The sequence below is a fragment of the Arachis hypogaea genome, chromosome 5 (genome assembly GCF_003086295.3).
Source record: "Arachis hypogaea cultivar Tifrunner chromosome 5, arahy.Tifrunner.gnm2.J5K5, whole genome shotgun sequence".
In the NCBI taxonomy this organism is placed as follows: domain Eukaryota; kingdom Viridiplantae; phylum Streptophyta; class Magnoliopsida; order Fabales; family Fabaceae; genus Arachis; species Arachis hypogaea.
In genome coordinates, this window is record NC_092040.1 from 75,365,890 (window position 1) to 75,377,827 (window position 11,938).

The 11,938-nt window shown below is 38.4% G+C and overlaps 1 non-coding gene across 1 annotated transcript; it reads left to right on the forward strand.

The window, feature by feature from the left end:
* Positions 1-7,158: 7,158 nt before the first annotated feature.
* Positions 7,159-7,262, forward strand: LOC112805005 (small nucleolar RNA R71). The gene has a single exon (XR_003203620.1). It is a non-coding gene; the product is annotated as a small nucleolar RNA R71 (small nucleolar RNA).
* The last annotated feature ends 4,676 nt before the right edge of the window (positions 7,263-11,938 follow it).

Consider the following 11,938-nt stretch of genomic DNA (forward strand, 5'->3'; position numbering starts at 1 on the left):
AGAAGTGTGTTCTAGTTGAGCGGAATCAAGATTTAGATGAGAATTGCGGAATGTTAAATTGCATGAATTAAAGAGCGAGAAGCTAAATTGCTGAAATTAAAAAGGGATCGGGGTGATTGCATGAATTTAATTGCAGAATGTAAAGAGAAAGTGGTAGATCAGAAATGGGGAATTCATTGGGGTTCAGGAGATATTGAGATCTCCGAATCAAAACATTTTTATCCCTTCCTCAACCAATGCATTCATTGAATTTTGCTTGGCAATCTTATATGATTGGATCCCAATCCCTTGGCTCACCAATTCTCTCTAAAAACAAACAAATTCCCAATCCCTTGGTTTAAATGTTCATAAGAAGAGATGATGCTCGATCACTGATTATACCACACAGTTTCATGAACCACAATTTGGTAGGATTACATGTCACAATATCCATCCAAACCCCAATCCAATTCACTGTGAGAAAGCTTCTCTAGCATGAATCCTCCATTCCTTTCCCAAGGTTCCGAAGGATTCCAATTATGGATAGTTTCTTTCCCAAGACAACTAACCAATGGAATTAGATCGAGAAGCTTTCTAACAAAATTCAAGAGAAAAGATTGAAGAAGAAGATAAAAACTATTATTGATTCATTGAATTACAATAGAGCTCCCTAACCCAATGAAAGGGGGTTTAGTGAGTCATAGCTCTGAATTCAATTACAAAAAGTATGAAAACTAGAAAAAATGATCCAAAAGTCCCCCCTCTAACTTAAATTCTATCCTATTTATACACTTTCTAAATTGAGCTTCTGTTGTGTTTCTTGGGCTTTGAGGCCCTTCCCTGATTTCCTTTTGCTTTGGGTTTATGATCCATAATCCTGATGAGGCTGCTGATCCAATTCTGTAACATTCATTGAGCCAACTTAGTGATAATCAAGTAATGACACATGACTCAACAAATTGAAATTCCAGACTCATCAATTCTTCAGGCCCAATCCCATAAACCATGATATTCAATTGGGTTTCATACCAGAGTACGTTTAAGTTAATGTTTGTGCTCAAATGCTAACTTAAACTGCAATATCTTTGGCCCAGAAACCTTTTCAAATAGTGGCGTTTAAGTTGCAGTTTAAGCTTCAGTTTAAGGTTAAACTCAAGCTTAAACGTGGAAATGGAAGAAAGCAACCCTGGAGGGTAAAGTAGTCGAACACGTTTAAGCTTCAGTTTAAGGTTAAACTGAAGCTTAAACGTGGAAATGGAAGAAAGCAACCCCGGAGTGTGGAATGGTCGAACACGTTTAAGCTCCAGTTTAAGCTTAAACTGGAGCTTAAACGTGGAAATGAAGAAAGCAACCCTGGAGGAGAATTTGGTCGAACACGTTTAAGCTCCAGTTTAAGGTTAAACTGGAGCTTAAACGTGGAAATGGCTCCCTGGTGCATTTCTCATTTCTGGCGTTTAACTTCCAGTTTAAGGTTAAACTGGAGGTTAAACGCCACTTTCAGCTTTTCCTCAGCTTTCATGATTTTGGCGTTTAAGCTCCAGTTTAAGCTTAAACTGGAGCTTAAACACCACTGATAGTTCCCAGCATTATATGGCTTGGCAGTTTAAGTTCCAGTTTAAGCTTAAACTGGAACTTAAACTCCACATGTGATATTCAAGTTTCCTTTATTGATTTTGTTGCTTCCTTGCCTAGCCTCTTCTTCCCTGAAATCATCCAAACAACTGCATCAAAGTCTTGCAAAATTTCATGAGAAATCTTCCATTCATAGCATTCAAGTAATATAACTAAAAACTCATGGAATTTGCATCAAAATCATACTGTTTGGATGGTTCATTGCTTTGTTATTCATTTAACCATTCTTGGTTACTTTAAGCTCAAGAAAATGCATAAAACAACTAAAACTAACAGAAAAATGCTAGTGAAACTAGCCTAAGATGCCTTGGCATCAGCCCACAAGGCTTTAGAATTCGCTGGCCACGTTTTGCTTTAAGTGAACTAGGTGGCAGCAACGGCGCGTGCGCGTACTATGCGCGTACGTGTCACCATGCTCGGTTCAACCATAGCAAATCTTATATTGTTTCGAAGCCCCGGATGTTAGCTTTCCAACCCAACTGGAACCGCATCATTTGGACCTTTGTAGCTCATATTATGGCCGATTAAGTGCGAAGAGGTTGGCTTGACAGCTTTTGCAATTCCTTCATTTCTTCATGAGTTCTCCATTTTTACATGCTTTTCCTTCATTCCCTTGGTCCAATTCTTGCCTCCTAAATCTGAAATCACTTAACAAACATATCAAGCATTTAATGGAATCAAGATGAATTATATTTAGCTATTTTAAGTCCTAAAAAGTATGTTTTCACTCTTAAGCACAATTAAAGGAGAAGTTATAAAACCATGCTATTTCAATGGATAAATGTGGGTAAAAGGTTATAAAATCCCCTAAATCAAGCACAAGATAAACCCTACAAATGGGGTTTATCAACCAACGCGTACGTGCACAGCATGCGTACGCGTCCATGGGATAATTCGCAAGGTGCGCGTAGTGCATGATGCGCGCGCGTCCATGGGCGATTTCAATTCTTTGGCTTTTCATGATTTCTCCACTTTGCATGCTTTCCTCTTCACTCCTTTGATCCATTCCTAGCCTTTTCAATCTGAAATCACTAACGAACACATCAAGGCATCTAGTGGAATCAAAGGGAGATTAAAATCATCAAATTAAAGGCCTAAAAAGCATGTTTTCACATCTAAGCACAAATAAGGAGACAATTATAAAATCATGCTAATTCATTGAATAACTGTGGGTAAACGGTGTTAAAATCTCCTAAAATCAATACAAGATAAACCCTAAAAATGGGGTTTATCAACCTCCCCACAATTAAACCATAGCATGTCCTCATGCTAAACCAAGAATGAAGTAAAGGTATGGCATTTATTCAATGGAACTAAACTATATGTAACCTATCTAAATGCAACTATCTAAATGAATGCAATTGCTTGGTCAAAATAAATCAATTCCCAAGAAGCATATATGCACAAGGGCTAAAGGTATTAACAACCATGCCAAACCACAATTGAATTGAACTATTAAACTGGAACTTAAACTCCACATGTGATATTCAAGCTTCCTTTATTGATTTTGTTGCTTCCTTGCCTAGCCTCTTCTTCCCTGAAATCATCCAAACAACTACATCAAAGTCTTGCAAAATTTCATGAGAAATCTTCCATTCATAGCATTCAAGTAATATAACTAAAAACTCATGGAATTTGCATCAAAATCATACTGTTTGGATGGTTCATTGCTTTGTTATTCATTTAACCATTCTTGGTTACTTTAAGCTCAAGAAAATGCATAAAACAACTAAAACTAACAGAAAAATGCTAGTGAAACTAGCCTAAGATGCCTTGGCATCACAACACCAAACTTAATACTTGCTTGTCCCTAAGCAAGTCCTGAGTTATTTGAGAAGAAAGTATGAAACAGAAAGTAATTACATTGGCTATATTAGCAAGCATTTGAAGTTCATCAGAAGGGTTTTATGCAGAAAGTTGCAGCATCACTTTTTCATTCTTATCAGGTAAGATTATCACTTTTTCATTGCATCCATCAAACACTGCTATGGCCTCTTGTTATTCTTATGTCCTTGGCACTTTTCCCTTCTTTGTTTTTCTTTTTCTTAGAGCTCCTTTGCTCCTTGTTTGCTCAGTGTCATGTGTTGCACAAGCCTTTGGCATTTTCTTTTTCTTAGCAGTGCACTACACATATCCACTACAGGCATTTTAGTTCACATTTCTTCTTGAGACATTGGTGCCCAGCACCTCTTTGTGTGACTAAATGTTTTGTATTTAGGTTGCTCTTGATAATGGACTTTTGGTTGATAATCCCGGGTTAGTTAACCCAAGTTACCAAGTGTTGAAACACTCCTCATAACCTATTCATCCAAGCATATCCTTAATACATAAACACCACAGGCATTTGTCTCAGAAGTTCAAACCATTGGTGCCTAGCTTATTTTCTCAATTTTTTTTTTTGCTTTTTGGTTGCCCTTTTTCAATGGCTTTTTCTTCTTCTTTTTCTTTCTTTTTCATGGCCAAAGACATTTATTCATCAAGATCCATAGACAGTATTCAAACTTCTACACAAAAATAATAATTCTACACTCAATTTCTAGTGATCTGACTAAACAATCAAGCATGCATACCACCACTTAATTCTACTTGATTTGTCACTAATTGAGCCAAGTTACTTTTGTTCAAACTTTTCTTTTATTTTTGGAAACAGAACAAGCATGGGAAGCATTTGTTTAAGAAGGTGAAGTTATATCCAAACATCTAGGCATTCACTTTATTCAAAGCAGTAAACCAACACTCATACTAAAAACTTCACATTCCAGAAAGATTCAACAATTACAGTTTAAACCAGAACAAGCATGCTTTTGTTTGCCTTTTTAAAGAATGGTCAAGGAACAACACCACCTTGTGAAATTTCTTGTTTTCTCTTTGTTGCCAGGAAACAATTTGATTTCTCCTTCTTCTCCTAGTTGTTGCTTCATGTTCTTTCTAAGATCCTTGTTTCCTTTCCTGCAAAGAGTGATGAAGTTGCTTGCTTCTCAAGCACTTGAGTGGTTAGCTCAACTATGTATGGGCAAGTGTCTGAGTCTTAAGTTGGTGTGTGAAGACCAAACTTAGTCTCCTACTTACTCCTCTGCTCTTTGAATCCTTGAATTCTCCTTGGAATGAAGTTGCTGCTAAGGATTTTAAGCATTTCTGTGATTGCTTAGAATGGTTGTTCCTTTCATATAATTCAAAGGTTGTTGTGTTCAGTTGATCTGTATGGTGGAACACCAAACTTAGAGTCACACATTCCCCTTTGAATTATTGATCCACGAATTCATTGTTTGGTGTGAAACACCAAACTTAATTCTTTGCAATGCACAGAAACTACTTCACCTTTTTATTGAAACAAATAAAAGAAACAGCAAAGGAGTATTACCTCAGGTTGGGTTGCCTCCCAACAAGCGCTTCTTTAACGTCATTAGCTTGACGGTCAGCCCTTGTTAGGGTGGATTGTAGTGCTTGATGTCCTCTCCTCTCACTATGAAAACGTCCCCATTTGATTCCTTCATGATTTCCAAATGTTCCATAGAAAGAACTTTCCTGATTGTGAACACTTGAGGGAGCTGGGAAGGAATGGTTTTGAGGCCAGGTGGGATTGGCAGATAATGACTTGATATCACTTTATCTCCCGGAGAGAAACCTTCAGTGGGAATTTTATTGTTTCTCCACCCTCTTGGCAATTTCTTTACAATTCTTCCCTCTCTCTTGAGGATTTCTTCATTGACCCTTATGCCAGGGGGATCCTTCTGATCTGTTTCTATTGATTCTTGTGGCTTTAACTCTTGCAATTCTTGTTTGCCTTCCAAGGACTGTTTCAGAGTTTCAGCTGCTGGATTGCTTTCCTCCAAACACAGATGGCTACTATCATCCTTAGGCTTTTCAGGTTCTGGTTCAGGCTCAGATGCAGGTTTGAAAACATGGAAAATGAGCTGTTCATCATGTATTCTCAAAATTAGCTCTCCTTGTTCTACATCTATGAGCGCTCTAGCAGTGGCTAGAAATGGCCTTCCCAGAATGATAGGGTGTAGGTAGCTTTCCTCCATGTCCAAAATGACAAAGTCTGTGGGGAAGAAATAATTTCCCACTTTCACCAGCACATTCTCAACTACCCCTTCAGCTTGCTTCTGAGTTTTGTCAGCCAGTTGTATGATTACATCAGTGGATCTCACCTCATTCAGTTGTAGCCTCTTCATAAGAGTCAGAGGCATCACATTTATGCTAGCTCCTAGATCACAGAATCCTCTGTCAATTTTTGTTTCCCCTTTGATGCAGGGGATATGAAAACTTCCTGGGTCTGTTTTCTTAGAGACTATGTCCTTCTTGATGAGGGCACTGCATTCTTTGTTCATTATTACAGTTTGTCCTCCCTTCAAAACTCTTTTCTTGCTCAGCAATTCCTTCAAATACTTGATATGTGTAGGCATCTGCTGGAGAATCTCAAGAAAGAGAATATTGATATGGAGAGACTTAAATGTCTCTAAAAACCTTGAATATGTTTTCCCTTTTTCACCTCCTCCTAATCTCTGAGGAAATGGTGCTTTTGGTTGGTATGTTTCCAGCTTGCCTTTATTTTGCAGTTCCTTGGCTTGCTCAGTTTCACTTTCCTGCTTAGCTTCTTCCACACCTTCCTTCAAGATTTCTGGCTCCTGTTCTGAGGGTCTGATTCCTTCTTCTTCTGAGACTTCCTTCAATATGGTGATGGCCTTGCATTCTTCCCATCTCACTCCCTTTTGTTCCCCTTTAGGATTCTTTTCTGTGTCACTAGGGAACACTGCAGTTGACTTGGGGGCCTGTTGAGATAGCTCTCCTACTCGAGACTCCATCCTCTTGAGTTTTTCACCATGGTTCCTTAAGGTAGATCTCACATCATCCCTAAAGCTTTTCAACTCACTTATGTCCTGACCCATGTTTGCAAGCATTCCTTCTATCCTGTTTAATTGATCTTGAAATTGTTGGTTCGGATTAGGTTGGGCAGGTTGATTATTTTGGCCATGATATGGTGGTTGGGAGTAAGTGTTTTGTGTGGCTTGGTATGATCTTTGGTTGGAGTTTTGGTATGTGGAATTGTTATGTTGGTTGGGGTTGTAAGGTTTGTGGTTTTGTGATTGGGTTTGCTGGTTTCCCCACCCAAAGTTTGGGTGGTTTTTCCAGCCTGGGTTGTAAGTGTTGGAATGTGGATCATATGGTTGCCGTTGTTGATTTCCCACATAGTTGGCCTCTTCCCAATCACCTCCTTCAGTGCTTACTTCCTCTTGATCTTGTGTGTGTATTGCAGCCACTTGATTTGTTTCTAATTTCCTGGTGAGCTCTGCTAGTTGCTTGGCAAACACCTTGTTTTGGGCTAGAATTGTATCAACATGGTTCAGCTCCATAACTCCCTTAGTGTTGTGTCTCTCTGAAGCATAGTAGTACTCATTCTCAGCCACTGTCTCAATCACTTCAATGGCTTCTTCCACAGTCTTCTTCCTGTTCAATGAACCTCCTGATGAATGGTCTACAGCCTTCCTTGATTCATAAGAAAGTCCATCATAGAAAATATGCAATTGCACCCAGTCATGGAACATGTCTGGTGGGCATTTCCTTGTCAAATCCTTGAACCTCTCCCATGCCTCGTAGAGAGTTTCACCATCTTGTTGTCTAAAAGTCTGAACCTCAGATCGAAGCCTATTGACCTTTTGTGGGGGGTAGAAACGTGCCAGAAACTTGCTTTCCACCTCATCCCAGGTTGTTAGGCTCCCCCTTGGGAATGATTCCAGCCACTTAGCTGCCTTGTCCCTAAGTGAAAATGGGAACAAGAGCAGTTTATAGGCATCTTCCTGGACTCCATTGGACTTCACAGTGTCACAAATTCTCAGGAATTTTGTGAGATGTTGGTTTGGATCTTCATTAGCACTCCCACCAAATGAACAATGATCCTCCACCAGTGATATTAGCTGTGGTTTGAGTTCAAAATTGTTGGCCTGAATGGGTGGTTTCTGAATGCTGCTACCACAATTCCCAGAGGTTGGGTTTATGTATGAACCAAGAACCCTCCTCTCGGGAATGGCATTGTTTCCATCAGCTCTCTCATGGTTGTGAACTTCTCTATCCATGTTGAGATCTAGAGCTTCCTCAAAATTGTCCTCAGATTCTCCTTCAGATTCTTCTTCTCCCAGTACTCTCTTCCCTCTTGCTTCCCTTCTAAGTTTATGAAGGGTCCTCTCTGGTTCGGTATATGGAGGAGTTGATGTCTCTCCTCTCCTACCTGTCATACAAGAACACAGCACAGGCAACAAACAAGTGAAATACTCTTGGTTAATGGAAGAGTATGGTTAGAGCAGTTGAGGAATTAATTCAAATAGTTAGTGAGTCAGTGAGTTAGTTGCTTGAATTTAAAGGCATAAAGAAAGAAAGCAAGTAACAGAGTGCAGAAATTAAAATTCAACAAGTAACTTGAACTGATATAACAAAACAAGAAAAATGCTCAATCTAGTTAACTTCCAATCTGAGAATTGTCAATCGAAAACCATTCCCCGGCAACGGCGCCATAAACTTGATGCTACGATTTTAGAAAATTGCACGATCGGCAAAAATTCCTTCCGGCAAGTGCACCGGTTATCGTCAAGTAAAAACTCACAATAGAGTGAGGTCGAATCCCACAAGGATTGGTTGAGTGATCAATTCGGATTAGAAGTGTGTTCTAGTTGAGCGGAATCAAGATTTAGATGAGAATTGCGGAATGTTAAATTGCATGAATTAAAGAGCGAGAAGCTAAATTGCTGAAATTAAAAAGGGATCGGGGTGATTGCATGAATTTAATTGCAGAATGTAAAGAGAAAGCGGTAGATCAGAAATGGGGAATTCATTGGGGTTCAGGAGATATTGAGATCTCTGAATCAAAACATTTTTATCCCTTCCTCAACCAATGCATTCATTGAATTTTGCTTGGCAATCTTATATGATTGGATCCCAATCCCTTGGCTCACCAATTCTCTCTAAAAACAAACAAATTCCCAATCCCTTGGTTTAAATGTTCATAAGAAGAGATGATGCTCGATCACTGATTATACCACACAGTTTCATGAACCACAATTTGGTAGGATTACATGTCACAATATCCATCCAAACCCCAATCCAATTCACTGTGAGAAAGCTTCTCTAGCATGAATCCTCCCTTCCTTTCCCAAGGTTCCGAAGGATTCCAATTATGGATAGTTTCTTTCCCAAGACAACTAACCAATGGAATTAGATCGAGAAGCTTTCTAACAAAATTCATGAGAAAAGATTGAAGAAGAAGATAAAAACTATTATTGATTCATTGAATTACAATAGAGCTCCCTAACCCAATGAAAGGGGGTTTAGTGAGTCATAGCTCTGAATTCAATTACAAAAAGTATGAAAACTAGAAAAAATGATCCAAAAGTCCCCCTCTAACGTAAATTCTATCCTATTTATACACTTTCTAAATTGAGCTTCTGTTGTGTTTCTTGGGCTTTGAGGCCCTTCCCTGATTTCCTTTTGCTTTGGGTTTATGATCCATAATCCTAATGAGGCTGCTGATCCAATTCTGTAACATTCATTGAGCCAACTTAGTGATAATCAAGTAATGACACATGACTCAACAAATTGAAATTCTAGACTCATCAATTCTTCAGGCCCAATCCCATAAACCATGATATTCAATTGGGTTTCATACCAGAGTACATTTAAGTTAATGTTTGTGCTCAAATGCTAACTTAAACTGCAATATCTTTGGCCCAGAAGCCTTTTCAAATAGTGGCGTTTAAGTTGCAGTTTAAGCTTCAGTTTAAGGTTAAACTGAAGCTTAAACGTGGAAATGGAAGAAAGCAACCCTGGAGGGTAAAGTAGTCGAACACGTTTAAGCTTCAGTTTAAGGTTAAACAGAAGCTTAAACGTGGAAATGGAAGAAAGCAACCCCGGAGTGTGGAATGGTCGAACACGTTTAAGCTCCAGTTTAAGCTTAAACTGGAGCTTAAACGTGGAAATGAAGAAAGCAACCCTGGAGGAGAATTTGGTCGAACACGTTTAAGCTCCAGTTTAAGGTTAAACTGGAGCTTAAACGTGGAAATGGCTCCCTGGTGCATTTCTCATTTCTGGCGTTTAACTTCCAGTTTAAGGTTAAACTGGAGGTTAAACGCCACTTTCAGCTTTTCCTCAGCTTTCATGATTTTGGCGTTTAAGCTCCAGTTTAAGCTTAAACTGGAGCTTAAACGCCACTGATAGTTCCCAGCATTATATGGCTTGGCAGTTTACGTTCCAGTTTAAGCTTAAACTGGAACTTAAACTCCACATGTGATATTCAAGCTTCCTTTATTGATTTTGTTGCTTCCTTGCCTAGCCTCTTCTTCCCTGAAATCATCCAAACAACTGCATCAAAGTCTTGCAAAATTTCATGAGAAATCTTCCATTCATAGCATTCAAGTAATATAACTAAAAACTCATGGAATTTGCATCAAAATCATACTGTTTGGATGGTTCATTGCTTTGTTATTCATTTAACCATTCTTGGTTACTTTAAGCTCAAGAAAATGCATAAAACAACTAAAACTAACAGAAAGATGCTAGTGAAACTAGCCTAAGATGCCTTGGCATCAGCCCACAAGGCTTTAGAATTCGCTGGCCACGTTTTGCTTTAAGTGAACTAGGTGGCAGCAACGGCGCGTGCGCGTACTATGCGCGTACGTGTCACCATGCTCGGTTCAACCATAGCAAATCTTATATTGTTTCGAAGCCCCGGATGTTAGCTTTCCAACCCAACTGAAACCGCATCATTTGGACCTTTGTAGCTCATGTTATGGCCGATTAAGTGCGAAGAGGTTGGCTTGACAGCTTTTGCAATTCCTTCATTTCTTCATGAGTTCTCCATTTTTACATGCTTTTCCTTCATTCCCTTGGTCCAATTCTTGCCTCCTAAATCTGAAATCACTTAACAAACATATCAAGGCATTTAATGGAATCAAGATGAATTATATTTAGCTATTTTAAGTCCTAAAAAGTATGTTTTCACTCTTAAGCACAATTAAAGGAGAAGTTATAAAACCATGCTATTTCAATGGATAAATGTGGGTAAAAGGTTATAAAATTTCCTAAATCAAGCACAAGATAAACCCTACAAATGGGGTTTATCAACCAACGCGTACGTGCACAGCATGCGTACGCGTCCATGGGATAATTCGCAAGGTGCGCGTAGTGCATGATGCGCGCGCGTCCATGGGCGATTTCAATTCTTTGGCTTTTCATGATTTCTCCACTTTGCATGCTTTCCTCTTCACTCCTTTGATCCATTCCTAGCCTTTTCAATCTGAAATCACTAACAAACACATCAAGGCATCTAGTGGAATCAAAGGGAGATTAAAATCATCAAATTAAAGGCCTAAAAAGCATGTTTTCACATCTAAGCACAAATAAGGAGACAATTATAAAATCATGCTAATTCATTGAATAACTGTGGGTAAACGGTGTTAAAATCTCCTAAAATCAATACAAGATAAACCCTAAAAATGGGGTTTATCAACCTCCACACAATTAAACCATAGCATGTCCTCATGCTAAACCAAGAATGAAGTAAAGGTATGGCATTTATTCAATGGAACTAAACTATATGTAACCTATCTAAATGCAACTATCTAAATGAATGCAATTGCTTGGTCAAAATAAATCAATTCCCAAGAAGCATATATGCACAAGGGCTAAAGGTATTAACAACCATGCCAAACCACAATTGAATTGAACTATTAAATATTTTTACAAACTTGCATGAAAAGAGATGATCATAGGCGGAAACATGTAATCGAGCAATCGAACCCTCACCGGATGTGTTTGCACTCTATTCGCTCAAGTGTTTAGGGTTGATTCTCTCAATTCTCCTCTATTTCATGCTTTCTAAGATTTGTTTTTCTTCTAACAATCAACATATATTTCATGCATGCATACAAGTATCATGAGGTCTTTTCTTTAGGTTGTAATGGGGCTAGGGCCAAGGTAAGGATGCATATTTGGTCAAGTGAGCTTGAAATTTGAATCTTTGATAAGCTTAAACTTCCAACCTAACCTATGACATCCTATACAGTTTCAAAGCTAACCTAGCTACCCATTTTTCACTTTTTCTTCTCATACTCATGCATTTTTTTTCCTTGATTACAACACATATGCATTGATTTTATTGAGCTTCACTTAGGGCATTTTGTCCCCTTTTTATTTCTTTCTTTTTCTTCTTTTTCTTTCTTCTTCTACTTTTTTTCTTTTTTTTTCCATATTATTTTTCTTTTTTTCTTTTATTTTTTTCTCATTTTTTTTCTTTTCTATATACAAGAACATCAATGCATAAGGTTTTACATTTGAT